The sequence below is a fragment of the Lagopus muta genome, chromosome 2 (assembly GCF_023343835.1).
Source record: "Lagopus muta isolate bLagMut1 chromosome 2, bLagMut1 primary, whole genome shotgun sequence".
NCBI lineage: Eukaryota > Metazoa > Chordata > Aves > Galliformes > Phasianidae > Lagopus > Lagopus muta.
The window spans coordinates 21,417,176-21,435,417 of NC_064434.1; the positions used below are offsets into that span (position 1 = coordinate 21,417,176).

Genomic DNA, 18,242 nt, shown 5'->3' on the forward strand with positions numbered 1-18,242 from the left:
GCTCTGAAATCCTTCAGAGCTCACAGCAAGGGAGACCTGCTCCAAACTGTACATTTCCTTGAGTCAACATATTTACAGAAAACACTTCAGTTATACATAGGAAACTCATTTAGAAGCATTCGGGAATGCTTTCAATTGTGGTCAAGGTAAGAGGGATTGATCCTCAGATATACACACACAAACAAATATTAAAAAAAATACATACAGAGTGCATATACTGTATAGTATAAAGAGTATATTCTTGCATTTTGAGTGATTTGAGTACATTGCTGCATTTTAAGAATCATTCTCAAGTTACTCAGATAATATTAATGTACTTTCTCAAAAAAACCATCACTGTATACATTACAAATACCATTTCAGTTACTAAAAATAATCTTCATGGAAACCCTGAAGAAAGTGTATGTATGTGTGTGTGTATGTGTATATATATAGTGGTGTGTGTATGTGTATATATATATATATATACACATACACACACCACTATATATATACACATACACACACACATACATACACTTTCTTTATATATATACTTTATATATACTTTCTTTCTATATATATATATATATATATATATATATATATATATATATATATGCATACGCGCTTGTGTACATATATACATACAGTATACAGCATATATACGGTGCTCCTTCTTCATTAGGATTACCGGTTAATGAAAAGAACATTATCAGTAGTCCCAGCTAGCGAATCTCTGAAGCGAATAAAAGGGCTACCACTGAATTTAACAGAAAAAAAAAAAAAAGAAAAAAAAGAAAAAAAAGAAAAAAAAGAAAAAAAATCCCTTACAGTAGCATTTGTAGTGGATTTTGACACCAGACATCCTGAAGTACTCTCCCTCATGTTCAAGTCAGCATTCAAATAATCACTCCTGTCCATTCAAAACAAGATTAGTGATCCCTCTCAGTTTTCTCATATTTCCACATTCAAGAACAGAGGCTTGCTATATGATCACTCCCTTGTCAGAATCATATGACACAGGGGAAGCCTAAGGTCACCAAAACTTAATCCATGATCTGTTTTTTTTGTTTTGTTTTGTTTTTTGTCTTTGTGCACTTTTGGACAATTCTCAGGAACTGTCCCTACTGAACAGCCTTTCTGCCTTCATCTGTCTGCCAGTACTTACTGCAGGGACTTCTGAAGTGATCCACATCCAAACATCACAAGTTACCAGACTGTTCTCGAGTGAAGCCAACCTTAAAAATTACATTGTGAGCTGCAAGAATTCAAGAGGTGACTAATGAATAGCTCAGGCAATCATTAAGAGAAGACAGACCACGCTGGAGACAGGGGCTAGTCCATTGTCCCACTTCTCTCACATCGTTCAGAATCCTTCCACCAACATCAGCAGAATGGAACATCTTTGAATCAGCATGAGGGTCAGCACCTTGTTCTCTCTCAATCAGTGCTTACTCCATGACCAGAGCTTTAAATGCAGTCAGTTTGAGACCCAAAGCCACAAGTTTCCCTGCAAAAAGTGCTTGAATATGAAAACACTGGGATACTAAAGCAATGCTACAAAATAGCACAAATAAGAACACTCACCTCCATTTCATATTTTTCTGAACTCAATGTTATCAATGCATTAAACATAACATGCATAAGCTTAATACATCAGCAAACTATGTGGAGGCTGTGCCTCTCCCTATGGTTTCTAAACTGGTGAGAGGTGGAAGGAACTGCCACTTTCCTGGAGCAGAGCATCTGCACATGGAGGTTTAAATGTTCAGCCTACAGAATCACAGAATGGTTGAATATGTATTGAATTAACCAATTATTTTCACAGAATCACAGTTTAACCGCAGGATGTAAATGACCCAAGAGTAGGCAATGCCTAAGGACGTGCTTCTGAATTCCAGTCTATGTGCTTGCCTTGATCCTAATTCTGGCAGAGTACAGGCAGTTTGAATTTTAAAATTTTCATTGAGGCATTTTTACATAATTGTATAAAATGTACAAAATTATGCAAAATATCACAGTACTTCATCAGATGGTGAAAATAATTATATTAAAGATCCTCAAACAATTTACTATTTCAGAAACTGTACTGGTCATAGAACTTGTAAATAGCTTTACAAGCAGAAATATAATAATTTTCAAGCATTTCAAACTAAATATCAGTAATCTCATACTAAGTTACATATAATGGAAAAGCAAAGTATGCATTTAACAGTGGAGAACAGTCAAAGCAGACTTCATGCTGAAAAACCTCTACTAACAGTAAAAAGCACCGCATTTGTTGTTGTTGTTTTGTTTTTCCACCTCTATATAATTGATTGTAATATCACATTTTCAAAACTAACTGAGCTTATTAGAAGCAATTTTCACATTGCTTTTGTATTCCATACAATAAGTTATACGGAACAGAAAGCCAACTCAACTTAGATTCCTTAAAATAAAACACTGTAGCAACTTAGTAGCACTGCAAGCAGCCAGGTGAAAATCATTGTTAGTTGAAAACAACAATATTTCAAGAGGTCAATACAAAATAACTCTTGAAGAAGCCCCCCATAGTTTTGCTCAAAACAACCTCTGGGTTTTTAAACCTGTATTTCTCCTGTCTTGTTTAGGTGATATTACTATCATGTTTCATTTCAAGCAGTGTTCATGATACTGTGCTTTGAGAAATCCATTGCCATAGGTTGCAGTGAAAACGGTTAACTCCTGGACTAGAAGCTACTGTTAAAAATGCCATTTTTGACAGGACATTTGCTGTAAGAAATGCATGTAAAAAAGTCAACATGACCAATATTCAGAATGACATGTAAGATGTAAACTTTGCAGGTTGAGAAATATTTACTTTTAATTTGGAAAATGCCTTTACCCAGAACTGCAGACTACACTGTCACTCTACCAACCAGCCTATCTACCAGCCCACAGAACTATGCTTACTTCTGAGTACACATACACCTTGGTTGTCTGCCTGTATGTCTCACAGAATTGTCAAGAACGGTGACTTCTGCAAGTATTTAATACTTCACATGTCCTAGCACCTTACGTTACCATGTTCCCTTAAAATGCAGCAGGCATTGATGTAGTGTGCAATTTTTATTTTTTTTAATGTTTTTTAAGGGGGGAAAACTACAGTTCTATGCCAATGCTTGGAATACTTATGTTCTTATGAAATAGAAGAAATTATTAAAGGCTAATTCAAAATGTTATCTGCATCTTACACATATCACTTGCAAGAAGAACCTCAACTTTCATAGAAGCATAAGTTGATATTTTAATATCTTTTCAGATTTCACTCTTTTAATCTGTTGCAGTTACGAGATGTTACTGTGCTACATAATATCAGTCTTACAGCTCCTCTAGAATCAGTAATGATATTAAGTCAGTGTCTTGCTCCAATTTATAGGAGGGAGAGGAGGTTCTTTTAATATCTGTATAGCTTGCATGAGATTAAGAAACAACGGTTCAGACATTGGTCCAACCAGTTTATTACAGATCTTAATCAGGGAGATGGGGAAGGGGTGGATAGACACCATTATGAATTAGGGTAATAGGGAAGGAGGGCAATAGAAAAGATAGGAAAGAAGCAAGGAGTCTTTATAGGAAGCAAGAGGGAGATAGTCACCACCATGGATCCAGTTTGGTTCGTAGTTCAGTCATTGATCTTCAGTAGCAGTGGTTCATCGGACAGTGTTGTTCTCTTGAGGATGATTGTGACCACAGCAATGACAGCTACTTTTCAATGGTAGTACCAACTTATTTATAAGTCCAAAGTGGTCGAGTCAACTGTCCTTGGAGTGACAGCTTTTGGCTATAGGATCTTAGCAGAAACTCCTTTGTCCCCATCTTCCGGGCCTTGCCAGCAGATAAAAGGGAGCAGAGAGGCACCAACTTGTACCTTGCCTTCACAGGATACAATGGTATCATCCCCCAGTCTCCCATAGCAAGCTGGAGTTATTTGGTCTTCTGCCAGTAAACAGACCTGAGCACTATCTTCCAAAGGCAAACAGCTAAAAAACTGTCCACACAGTGATATTCATTGCCACACAGCAACAATCATCACTCATATCCTAGACAAGTCAGTCTTACCACAAAAAAAATAAAAATAAAAATAAAAATCTCAGGAAGCAAGCTTTGAGAAAAAAAAAAAAAAAAAATACAGTCAGCCATTGTATAAGTGAGTTCCAGAAGTGCTAACAGAAACAGATTTTCATCTCTAATCCATTCAGAAGTTACTAGTTCACATAAAGTCACATTTTTCTCACATGGATGATCTGTCCACCCCATAGATCTGGAAGTCTTCTTGAAAGTAAAAATTGAACAGTGATCCCAGATTCACAAAATCGTTAAGGTTGGAAGAGACCTCTAAGATCATCTAGTCCAACCATACACCCACCACCAATATTACCCACTAAGCCGCATCCCTACATCTATCCTTAAACACTTCCAGGGATGGTGACTTTACCACTTCCCCAGGCAATCTGTTTCAATGTCTAGCTACGCTTTTGAGGGTGATACACGGTTTACAAATGCAGACAAAAAATTCTTGCTCAGCTTTTTCACAAATTGTATTTCCTTCAACACACATTGTTATATATAGTGATGTCAACTGCAAATGTAGAATCCTTCCCGTTTGCAAAAACTAGCATTTCACATCAAAATGGCACATAAGGAAAAGAAAATCTAACTGGGGTAGCCCCTAAATTCCAGCTGATATCTTCTGCATGAGTTTGTGTTGCCAGTTTCAACAGCAGAATAGTGGGATACTGGGATATTTAAAGGCCTGCAATGAACATCAGACAGGAAAAATATCTTCCAACATACTTTCATTTGTAATTGGAAAATATCTTAAGAAATAGACAAGACATAAATCCTGTCACTTAAGCACTTAAATAGACACATGAGCAGCAGGATGCAACACCAGCAACCTTCTCTGCAGTCTTGCTCATCCAAGTAGCCATCCTCTCTTTGGCTTCAATGCATACATGCTGGGAGCCACAAATCAAGGCAGTCACAAAACCAGCGCACGCACACACACACACAAAAAAAAAAAAAAAAGCAAGCAAAAATGTTCATCATGTAAGATGATGTGAAAAAATGCTTCAAGTATCTACCCTGCAAGTATATTTTGCCAGTCTGCACAGGGAGGATCTGTGGCCTGCACTTTCCTGTCCCATTCCCACAGCGACACCAGCTATGGAGTCACTGAACGTGCTAGGACTGAAGCAAACAATATGACTGAGGCCCGGGGAAGAAATTTAAGGTGCTTCAGACTACAGCAGCTGGCAGGGATGCTGAAGGGTGAGGTCACTGGGTCTTGTTGCTAGGATTTGTTTGTTTGTTACAGGTTGGTTCATCAAAAACCATTACTGGGCAGTAAAGCTGCAGAAGAAAAAAAAAAAAAAAAAAAAAAAAAAGTATTGACAAAGCCCCTGAAAGGTCACAATTAAGTGTTTGATTTCCTTTGAGCTCAGCAAAAATGGAGAAGTAAAAAAAAAAAAAAAAAAAAACCCAAACAAACAAACACACACAACAATATCTGAAGAATCCATGATGTGCGCTTTCCTTTTTATGTTTTTGTTTTGTTTTGGTTTTTTTGAGCATCCAGGGAAAGTGAAGTGATAACAACTGATATTAATTTGCATTTCTGAAAAATTTAGAAGCCTACTAAATTGTTAGTTGGTTTTAAGACAGTTAACTCTCCTGGTGGCATTTCACCAGATTAGCTCCTTCTCAGAAGGATTTTTCCTTGAGTAAAAAGAAAAAACTGCACAGATAAATATAGAAAAAAAAGTCAGGACCATTTCTAAAAGCTGTCACCTCTAATGCAGAAAAATCTTTGTCCTTTTAATTTTTCATAGCATGTATATGATAAAAACTTGCTTTTGCTTCAGAAGATGAAATGCTTGTTTGGATGTTAACTTCTTATTTTTAAAACCTTTCAGATCATGGCTTTAAAGTGAATCCTTTTATTTAGACAAGGTACTTTCCCACATTTCGGGAAGCTGACACATGAGCTTGCTTGATTTTTTTTTTTTTTTTTTAAACCAGAAATAAAAGCTACAAGTAGTTTATTCCCTAGACCAGTCAGAAAGGATATTATTCATTTACTATAGATTAATTCAACCATTAACTGGAGTTTATGACCATGACAGACAAAGCCATCTGCAAGTGCATTCATCAAGTGCTGTAAACACAATGGCCCTGAATGTTCAGGAGATGCAGTTATAAGCAATCAATAGCTCCATACTTTATACTGGTGTTATTAATGGCAGGGTGAAGGAATTTTCTCATGAGTTTGATTTTTAAGTGTTCGAGAGATGTGACCAAAAGAACCACTGAAGGTGGGTTGGGGGGAGTTCACATTCGTAGCACATACTAATAAACACGAATAAGCTGACAATTTGGTAAGTATAGATGGACAAGATAGACAAATGTCTTTAAAATATCAGCAGGGAAATAAATATTCTGTACTGTTAAAAGGCAATAACCTGCTTTCATTTCAGAAATTCTTGTTTGCCGTTTTCAAGTCACTGAATTAAACCACCATTTTTGCCAGTTAATTCCATAGCTAGATTTTCAGTAGAAACAGATAATTTATAAAGACTGATGGTGGGGTGCATCTGATAAAATATGTCTACTTAGATGCCATGCAGGAATTTCTAAACTAGTCAATATTAAAGGAGTACTATATTTTCTAAGGAGTTGTTTTTACTTTAAAGCAGATGAGCTAATTAGATCACATGAATGGCTCTCTGGAAGTGCCCATTTTTCTTCACTGCTTATAGAAGAAACATAGGGAAACATCAGCTGTAGATTTCTGTACTATAAATACCTTAAAAATGAACTAAGATTTAAAAATAAAATTATATTGTCAGATTTCAATTAAAGGCCAATCACTGGCGATGAAGTCTCTTACTCAAGAAAACTCTCCTTTTTCACTATAAAGTTAGTGACAGCAAGTTTAATGTAAAACTATCATGCAAATATTGAATTATAACTGGGATGGTCCTTTCCTACAGAACAATACATTAGAAAAAATTTATAACAATGTGTATTGCATGTGTACAGAGCATCTTTCTACCACTTATGATGGAGTGATACACAGAGTTTCAGATATCCTTTGACTTTGTGGAGAAAAGAAGAAAATCTATTTTGTTTATATATAGAGATGTCCATTGATTTCTCTCAAGACAAATGAACCTTCTTCCATATTTTCAATTGTAGCTGATCCTCAGCAGTCTCCCACAGTTCAGAAACCTGCCGCCACCTCTTTTTGAGGACAGCCTATGGTATACACCAGGGATTTAACACCTCTGGTCAACTTTGTATCCAATTGTATTTTTACAAGGCTCTCTTACAGGACAAAAGTAGCTCCTTAGAAGACAATCCTACCCACATCCTCTCTTCGAGAAAATTCTAAGTACTACATCTCAATGGAATTATTTTCCCTGGTCTATAAAGAAACATTCTACTATGTTTTCTGAAAATGTATGCATATGTTTGCCCATAGCCATTTTTTACAGCTAACAACACTCCAGACATAAAGCAACATTGCATACAAAAACATAGCACTGCTGTCATTTAAATTAGAAATAAAATGTTCATTAATATGTCCAGATTTAAACATTTATGGTTTAGATTTAAGATAAATATAAGATAGTTTGTTATTTCCCCCACAGAAAGAAATATAGGCTTTTAGAATGCTTCTACAAGAGAAAATGCACCTTGCCAGAGATTCAGTTCAACATTAAGACACCTAAGCTTAGCCAGATATCTTCTATAATCCATAAGGTTTCTTTCCATAATCAGAGAAACTCACAGTCATGAGAGTATAAACAGTAATTTGACTGACTGTAGATGTCTATTTTAGGGCAAGCTTAGTAATTATTCTTTGTCTAGCATACTTTGTGTTGGTACAATTCAGAATTGAATTTGACTAACGCATCTTTCACAACAGAATTATATTTGGCTTTGGACTGCACGTGAGCTAACTTCACTGCTCATCAAGATGATAAAGCTATGCTTGAGAAATACAACCAAGACAACTGTTGTAAAAGCAGTTAAGTAATTGAACATGGTTTAGCATTGATATAAACAAAATATATTTTTGTGAGAATATTCTTCTTGTATCAAGACACTGCTGAACTACCTCAAAGACTGTTTCTCTGCTGTTATGAAATATGATGTCCTCTACATCGTGTGCTGAACCACTGTCACTTCATGTTTGTGAGATAATGCATAAAACTCAGCACTGCATTACACTTTAAAACAGCAGTATCCAACCATCAATAAAAATACTCATATGTAGAAATATTCTCCTTTAAGATATATTTTAAGATATTTATTATGTGAGCAGTTTGTCATATGGTTGTCTTCCTTAAAATGGGCATCCTAGCATACATGAAACACAATCACGAGTTTTTGGATTTAGGAATACAATAATGATATAAACTATTTTTACTATAACACTGAAACAAATTAAGAAGCAATCCCTTCTGACTACATGATTGGTTTCTTTTACATGTAAATTTTATTAGGGGCAGATAATTATCTTAAAAAGCAGTAATTCATCTAAGTAAGCTGTTATACAGATGAGAGAAGATTCATATAACTATAACTATCCAATACATAAAATCTATTTTCCAAATGAGAGTATCAAGGTATGAAGACCATAGTCCACAAGTTTAAAATTGGATGCACAACTTTTTGGTAACCAAAGTATTTTTCTCAGTATAATTTTTTTTTGAAGCCTCACTGTGGGAATTTAAATATAGCCAATACTTAGGCTTACTCTTAGGCTTCAGCAGACAACGAACAAGCAAACAAGCCTCGGCAAATGCAGAACTAAAACAGACTTTCATATCTAATACACATTAAAATGAACAAAAAAAAAACAAACAAAAAACACCTCCACATTCTAGTAATGACAAAGATGCGAGAAGTCAGACCTTCAAATTCTTATTATTTGTCAGTTGTAAATGGGTATTTTGTACTTAAGGGGTTAAAAACTGATTGATAAAATGATTAGTAACAAATTTGAGAACAAATTAGTGTACACTTTGTACTTTAAGCACTTTGCATTTGTACTGTAACCACACCATGTATTTTGCTGAAATAAATATGGTCTGACCAAAGTTAAGTATATTTAAAAGAAGAAAGCATCGCTGAGTTCAGAAAAGCTTAATGGTGACTGCCCACTAAATTCCATACACATTCTCATCAGTTCATAGTAATTTATTTCCTTCAAATTTCACCTTGTGTCATAATCTTACACAAATCCATCTATCAATCAATAGCTCTTGTAACTGGTTACGTACTCACAGGAAATGTTAATAGGGCTACTAACAATCTGCATCAAGATTAGAGGATATGACGCAAGCTCACGTGATGAAAACATGCAGCATTTCTGTTAAAAGCTTTAAGAATTCCTTTCCAGTAAAACACAACATAGAAAACATTAACCAAAAGTGAACTAACTGAACACTGATGTAATTTTACAGACCTGAGTTCAGCTCCCTCTCAGAGGGAAAAGGAAAGAGAAAAGAAGGAGGGGAAAATTAAAGCTGAACTGATGTACTGTGAAGAAATAAGTGAGAGGATACAGGTAGTTAGTATTGAGAAGAGGAACTCCCAGTCTTGTAATTAAAGCAGCAAGAAATTCTCTTGGCATCCAAATATCTTTTTCTCTTTCATTTGCTCTATTCCTCCCATACAGCAATTTGTGGTTAAATTTGCTGTTAGTTTGACAACTCCAAGTTAACAACTGCACACCTGTGGAATCAGTGTGCCATTTTGCTGTTATTACATTGTGCACCATGCCTGTCTGTTGATAACGAACTATATGTCCAGCCTTTCAGAGTCTGAACTCTCACTCAAGCTTAAAGTTCAGCTCTTCTTGATTTGTCATTGCCATCTTAAAATACTCTTACAAATATTATCTTACTTTACTCAAGATTCAAGTGATCATGTATTGGCTGAGCACATATTAAAAATTCAAGTACAGCCTTTTTTTATTATTTCATTGAGAGTTTTGTAATTACTGGAATGACTAGATCTCTATAGCCTGCCCTATGCCGTAGCAGCTTTAATGAATTGCAGTGCTCCAAGTCCCGTACAGGCTGGAGTGCTACAACTTTTTCAGAAAGACTTGAGAAATCCTTCACTGAATTCAGCAGTAAGTTATCTGAATGTCTAAAGAACCACAATAGCTTGAAAACATCTTGATGGAAGCAAAACATTTGCAAACCCAATGGGAACAAGATTGATAGTGATATGCTTTTGATTATAATAACTGCTTTAAATAGCAAAATAACATATTTTCCTGCTCACTTTGATCACATCTCAAGTGTCTCTTGTTTTTCTTTTTCTGTTACGTTGCAATTCTTTGTTCATGTACTGGATGACTTTGGGAAGCTCTGATATTTCAAAACACAAGGCAGACATTAAAAGTATCGTGTAGTAGGATAGGGAATTGGGAGTTATTTATATCCATTAAACATGTCTTTAGCTCAAAGAAACACTGTGCAGTTTTATTATCCAAATATATTTTCTGAATAAAGACAAGGAAAATGTATGTTAAGATCCACTGTGTTTATGCTACTTTAGCACTGGACCAGGGCAGAAATCTAAGTAGCCTAATTTGCTGGGCCAAATTATTTACTGACTTCAAAGAAAGTTCTATAGCCAGGGATGAAGGGCTATTTTAAAGAGACATTGTACTTATGTTCTGCAGAGAGCTTTTCTGTGACACAAATTGAAGCAAAATGTACATACCTGTGTATGTCCCCTAGGGAAGCCTAACGAGCCAGATGAGTTCAGACCTTCAAGAAACATGATACTGCAGTTATCCTGGTGGATATGGTACTGCCCATCCTGCGTGGTTCAGATTGCTCACTCAGAGAGAAAACTTACCTACTGGCTCTTAACCGCATCTGAGATTTTAAGGCACATCTCCAGCATTTTCTACCTCTCTTTCTTTGTCTCCCTTTTGGAAGATAAGCCAAGACAAGGAAACCAGAAAGAAAAAGCCAGAGGTAGAATATGGGGATTCTACTGCTCTCAGACTAAGAATGATCAAATGCTACTTTAGAAGTGCTCTAGACTTCAGACTATTACACCACCGGGATCTATCACTCCTACAGATTTGTCCTGAGCAGAGTGCAACTTGTGTAGCTGGACATGTGCAGTACTTATATTCTCCATAGGAGAGGTAGACAAGAGAATTAACTGAAACAGTTTGTCTGAGAAGTCTGCTATTTTTTACTCATAACTTCATTTTCTGTATCAGAACTATATGTGCCAATGTTAAACAGGCACTTGAGGTTCTAAGGAGCTTGCTTTTTCTAGAAATCCTGCCTCACAAGTTACTTTTGGCAAATTAGTTCTAAACACATTTAATTATCTTCCTGTAGAGAGGCATTGCACCTGGATCATGCCCCTGGAGAGGTTTGTTGCCTGCTAGGTGCCCACATCTGGGACATCAAGAAGAAAATATCAGCTATGATAAAGCTGAATAACTACTATTCCCTCCTGGCCTTTCAAGCTGGGTCACATGAGGCTAGAACTAAGAAATTAAAAATTTCAAAATAGGTTTTATGTGCCTTGGGAAGATGTTGAAGACACTCAGAGCACAGGTAGCACTCTCTTCAGACCTCCTGGTTGGAGACTGGTGTCCAGACAGAAGGAGTCATCTAAACTAGCAATGCTGACATGGAACAGGATGCAACTGACCAGGAGCAGCAAGAATATACTACACAGCAAGCTCACCACCATGGCATTAAACAAGAGCTGTGGGAGAAAAGGGGAGCACTGTTGTGTGACAGAGAGCCAGGGAACACTGTCACTTTAGGAAGTAGTGGGGAAAAATTTAAGATTTGCCCCAGAAGTTTGTGGGAGGGAGGGAAGTAACGCCTCCATAATACCTCCAGAAGGTAATGCATCCATAAGCCCAACTGAAGTGCCTCTATACTAATGCATGCAGCATGAGAAATAAGCAGGAGCTGGAAACTGGTGTACTTGGAATACTATGATCTTATTGCTATCACAGAAATATGCAAATAATCCACCATAACTGGAATATTACTATTGAAGGCTATAAGCTTTTCATAAGTGATAGGCAAGGTAGGAGGAGTGAGAGAGATGCTCTCTGTGTTAAAAAGTGGATAAACTGTGAGGAAGTCCCTTTGAGAAACAGTCAAGAACAGATGGAGAGCCTGTGGGTTAAGATTAGAGATGGGACCAATGAAGGACAGTTGGTGGTTAGAGGCTGCTATAGGTTGCCTGACTGAGGGGAGCCTGTTGATGAGATCTTGCTTCAGCTGCAAGAAGTGTCACACTCACAGGCTCTCATCCTCATGAGATATTTTAATGACCCAGATATCTGCTAGGAAAACAACACAGCAAGCTGCAAGTGAAACAAGAGAATCCTGGAGTCCACTGCTGATAACTTCCTGATTCAGATACTGGACAGACCAACCAGAGGGGAAGCATTGTTGGAACTGATGCTCACCAGTGTGGAGATTGTTAAAGACATTAAGATCAGAGGCAGCCTGAGCTGCAATAACTGTACTCTGGTTGAGTTTGTGACCTCAAGGAATGTGGACATGGTAATGTCAGGAATCCTGAACTTCAGGAGAGCAAACTGGTTAAGGAAGGCTGGTTAAGGAATTGCTGGATGAGATCTGGGAAACTGTCCTTAGGGACAAAGGAGTGGAGCAAAGCTGACTTTCTGGGGGCACAAGAGCCCTCCATCCCTCAGAATACAAAAGCAGGCAGAGCAGGGAGGAAATCAATATGGCTTGGCAAGAACATACTGGTAAAACTGAGGGAAAAGAAGGGCATGAATAGTCAGTGGAAACATGGATGTGTCACCAGGAAAGAATACAGGAATGCTGTCTGGACTTGCAGAGATGGGATTAGGAAAGCTAAGGCACAGATGGAACTGAACTTGGCAAGGGCTGTTAAAAACAACATGAAGGGGTTCTACAGCTGGTCAGAAGTGGCAGGTCAAAAAGAGTGTACCTCATCTGCTAAATGAGAAAGTGCCTACAACAGATATGGAGTAGGCTGAAGTATTCAATGAATTATTTTCCTCAGTCTTCAATGGTAGACAGGATTCTAATATTTCCAAGATTCATGAACCTCATATCCCTGAAACTCTTGGTGGGAACTAGGAATACAAAGAGAAACCTGATCTAGTATTTGATCTAGTACCTTGCAACCCTGCCTATGGGTTCAAACTTGGTGATCCTTGAGGTCCCTTCCAACCCAGCCATTCTATGATTCCTTGATTATTAGAACGTTCTCACCTTCAGTGGAAATAACACCTTGTGTACACAGATTTACAAGTAGACTTAACGTGAGATACTGCTTTTGTAGCATTTGGAATATCTCACCCACTAAAACTCCTAATTTCCTGTTTACATCCATGCTCCAAATCTTATAGACTTCTTGTTTCCTTCCATGCAAAGCCCAGAGGTCAGGAGAACGTGAACTAATGTGGTGGAAAAGGAACAAGAAGATTGGACAAATACATGATGAGGAATGTGACATAAAAAATATAGAACGGTTTTAAAACAAGAAAATAAACTCCAGTGCCTGCAGAATATTAATAAGTGAATATAAATGGCTGGTGTTTAAGCTGTTGAAAGAAAATAGATACAGAAAATATAATGAAACAAGACAACTTAGAATTAAAAAGCATATCCTAATTCAGACAATAAGATATCTTCAGGAAGATTACATAAAATAGGAAGAATTTGTTCAAAAACCACTTTTGAAACGATGTATGAGAGACCAAAGGACACATAGATGGGAATGACTGATTCGTAGGAGATTTCTAAGGCTTTGCATACAGTAAGATTAGAAAACTGAAATAAGGATATACTCTAGAAAAATTCAAGACATTGGCAAGACAGAGGAGATATCACATCTCTGCTGTCATGCTGAATTCTAAGGGGATTAAACTCCCATTTGAGCTTGGAAGAAGCTGCTTGACTAAGGACACAAACTCAGCTCTCCAAAAAGAAAATAAATTATTTCAAAGGCACTAGAAGAGACTGTAACTTGTAATGATTAATGTGAATGGAGACAATTAGACTAAGCTAAATAGATGGATTACTTTGTCTAGAGAGCAACATATGGAATTTCTGACAAATAATATTAGATGCACTATTGTTGCCTAGTCTTGTATTTCACTGTGATGGAAAAGCTTGTACTGGAGACATAAGCATCCTAACTACTTGAAGAATAAGGCTGCTACACACATTATTAAAAGTATGTTAAATAGTAAAATAAAAAAATATACAGTAAACAGATAATAGTAGCAGTAACTAGTGATAGTGCATAACTGATGCACTGACTTGTGCCTTACTCTTAACATGCTGTTATACTCCATTTCACAAACCTGAAGGATGTTGGCTGAAAGTATTCATTAACTTTTACCAAAATATAATTCAAAAAATAGTACTTCCTCCATGAATGCTGATTTTATGCAGTATATTTGTCCTTCATTAAATTTTAGATTTCTCTATTATCTTATATTTTTAAATCATAATGCAGTGTTGCATCTCACCCTTATTATTGATGCTAATAAGCTAATTTTTTTTCTTTTGAGTCATAAATGATGAGTGCTGACTGTTTCTCAGTCTCACAAAGCGCTTACAGCTTACTTAGTATATAATCAATGAATATACAGATGTTATAATTACGAAATAAACCAGAGAGCTTGATTAAGCAGGTTATAATAACAAAAAGAGCATAGATAGACCACTTACCTGCATCCTAGGCTAACTACAAAACTTCGGGGGAGGAATCTCCAGAAGAGATCCTTTCCGACTGGTAGTCGGCTCTTAAATGGGTCGAGGTGGAAGCAGGCTCCACCCCTTCCGGCAGCACAGGTGAATTGCCTTCACCTGTGTCCCCGTGGCTGACTCATTGCTCACCTTAGGTGATCAATCAGAGGTTCAGGCCATGATTCAGCAGTTCCCATAGACTTTAGAAAAAAGTAAATAAATACATTATTATTTTAAATATACGCAGTGCATGTATTAAATATTTATGGCTGGGATCACTGTCTAGTGCAATACCAAGTTGCACATTATCTTCTGTGAGAGACAAACTACTAACTCATAATCACATACTTAGCAAAACTGAATATAGTCTGAGAACATGTTCCTGTTTAAGTACCAGTCCATTTACCATATCACACTATTCAGATACATTCTATTCTACATCAGAAGTGTGTGGGAAACTTATCTTCCAGCAATACCATATTTAGAGATTTCAAATATTTCCACAGTCTGCCTCAACATGAAGCCTTTTTTTTTTTCTTTTTTTTTTTTTTTTTGGTGTTCTGTAGAAAAATAAGAGGAAAACTCAGAATAACCCAATATAGTGGTGAAGGAAGGAAATCTGATGTTACATCTGTGTAGCCCATCTGAGTTGTCGGAAAAAAAACTCTTCTAAGCAAATACATTTTGGAGTTGACAAACCTTTTGTTTATAAAAAATTTCCATTTTTGTTATGACTTTTCTAGCACATTCCCCTCTGTTTTTTCCAATTGCTTTCTACCATCTCTACCAAGATTGGTGTTGTTAGAACAAGAGCTTTCTAGAGATTCAATGGAGAATCTAGCTCATTCAATCTGTTTAAGTCTGCTGGCACTGAGAAGCCGTTGATAGACACAGTTCTCTGTCACAGTCAAGATTTTTATGGGCCCTATCGCAGAAAATCAATGTTTGCAAGAATACTGCGTTACCAACTTACTATACTATTCCTTTACCTTCTTGTGAAGCATTTTAAATCCCAAAGTCACCAGAACTTTACTGATCAAACAAATCTCTTTTTTTTCTTACTGTATTTAAACAACAGAGCTAATTTATCTAGTTACACTTAATTAGATTATATGAGAAGTGACTTAAAGTACACAAGGTAGGAAAAATAAATTATACATGTATTCAATAAATAATAATTTAAAGAATGTGCAGGTAACACTCTGCAACTTTGGCTTGATACACCAGTTTTAAAACACAATTTGATAAAACTAGAAATTGCCCATCACAACACCCGTTTTGACTAGCATAGCACTTTGGCAACTGTTTTCTTGATCACTTGATTTGAAGACACCACCTAGTGCCAGTACTCTCAACAGTTCAGTTCAGGAGAACTCCATCCAAACTCACACACACCTGCTTTTTGAAAGAAGCACCCACAGATGAGATTCTTCACAGATGAAATTCCTCATTAATTGCTATGTATAGACAGCTAATTAGGCTAACTTTTATGATAGTAAATGAGCATCATACCTATCACATGATTAGGTAAGAGATAAAGAGCATGCATTGTTTCTTAAGTAAAGGAAGGTAAGGAGAAAGGCTACGAAAACCTGGGTATTGCTTTTCTACTAGTTCATGTTTTTGCATGCCACTGAACTGAATTAAATGGCTCTATGTTCTAAAACAAATTCCATAAATTAGCTAAGGAATTGTCCAAATCCCTTATGCCAACTTTTCAGTTCACAGTCTAAAAGCTTTGTTTTATCTTTTCTTTTCATATATGTGCAAATGGTGTGGTTTTTTGATTTTATTATTATTATTTTTTTTTAGGGGGAATTAGGGGGCTGTTTTGTTTTTGAGGCAGGAAATAATCTATCTTAGGAAATATTTTTAGAACTGATTAAAAAGAGGCATTCTTAGAATTACTGGTATTTTGAGTCTAGCTTACACAATGTAATCCTGATGATGAAGGGAAATACCACTCTATAGCCCAGCACCTGCATTTGTCAGCTGCTCATCATTTTTCATGCATTTTTACAGCAGGTGACTGCTCCTCAGTAAGGCAAAATCATGTTAAAATTCAGCAACTGGAATCCTAACAGCAGGAGGAAGTGGCATCCAAACAACCTATTAAATGCACACAGATGTTTCAACAGCTTCAGCTAAAGTGTATCTTCCCTGTAGCATTAAGAATATTAGCTAAGTTATAACTCTATACCAGCCCTCATTCGCACGTTTAAAATCCTCTGGCCTATTTTCTGAGACGGTTTCAGCCTAAATTTGTAAATTTAACACAGGGCATAGCTAAATCTCCAAGAAAGACTTTTTCTCAAAAGAGGATCCTGTGTGATTTGCATCACAAAGGTGGGCTGAAGCCAGTTGAAGAGATGCTGATCCTGCAACTCTTTCTCAGGAAAACAAACAAAATCAAAATGGGAACATTCCTATTTATTACAACAGTACTCTGAAGTTCTTTGATAGGCCAGGGCTCAGGCAAAAATAGCACAGCGAAGAACAAAATAGGGCTAAGTCCACCTGGCCATAACAAACCATACATAGAACTGATAGGCACCAGGATTTTCTGAGAGTTAAATCAGTTCCTATTATTTTGGTATGTGGTAATCAAAACGTTAGTAAATCTGAGTGAGCACAACAGTTATTGGGCAGGATGTCAACGTTTTTTAATTTTTTTATTTGCAGAAATTGGTCCTAAGATTATAGACGGAATTAGAGTGTGGAGGTGACCAATCAGTCCTAGTAAACCTAACAAAAAACATGTTGGATGATAAAAAAATATTCCATCACTGAGAGTTCATCACTTGCCTTTATTACTAAACAGAGTTTAAATTCTTCCCAAACACATTGTAATCAGTGTTTATAAACTGAGAAATAGTTTGCAGAGTGAAATGTATTATATTCAAGTCGAATTAATAATTTCAAATCACCAGATAACTTATTTTTAGAAGAAAACTATTTTGTTATCTGATTTCCATACCTTCCTTTGCAATAACTAGGTTTTCAATAGATGTTACATGAGCTCTATTGGTGTCTGTGCTACTTTCATGCTACCCAGATTCTCTTCCATATTCTTCAAATATTCTTCAAATAGATTAGGGCTAAAGAACACTCCAAGCTATTACCAAAGACCCAGTATTGCTCACTGTTTGCAGGGTGTGCTTTGAGTAGAGAAGAGTCACTCTCAACATTGAGGTCATAATCACTGCTCTTTTCTTTAGCTGCCTTCTTTTCTCTCAGAGTTGCAGGCTGCATTGATTGTACACTGATAGCTCTTAAATCACTGCTAATGGCAAGTGTATTTTTAGCAATAGGAATAAAAATCACACCAGGAAAGTGCAGGTGGTTGTGAAATTCTGTTTGAACAATTTCTCTGCCAAATTTCCTAGGCCTGAGGCTAATTTTAACATATGCATGCTAGGTTTGAGCCTTCTGGAAAAGAAAACACATTGAGGGAAATTGCAATAATTTTAA

At 36.5% G+C, this 18,242-nt stretch overlaps 1 protein-coding gene and 1 long non-coding RNA gene across 4 annotated transcripts in view; both read right to left on the minus strand.

Annotated features, from left to right (window-relative positions):
* Positions 1–18,242, minus strand: part of CSMD1 (CUB and Sushi multiple domains 1) — a 994,481-nt gene that overhangs the window by 556,884 nt on the left and 419,355 nt on the right. The window lies entirely within an intron of this gene.
* LOC125689605 (uncharacterized) lies at positions 5,033–14,788 on the minus strand. Its single transcript, XR_007375351.1, has 3 exons — positions 14,754–14,788; positions 10,753–10,799; positions 5,033–5,358 (listed from the first exon to the last, which is right to left on the minus strand). It is a non-coding gene; the product is annotated as an uncharacterized LOC125689605 (long non-coding RNA).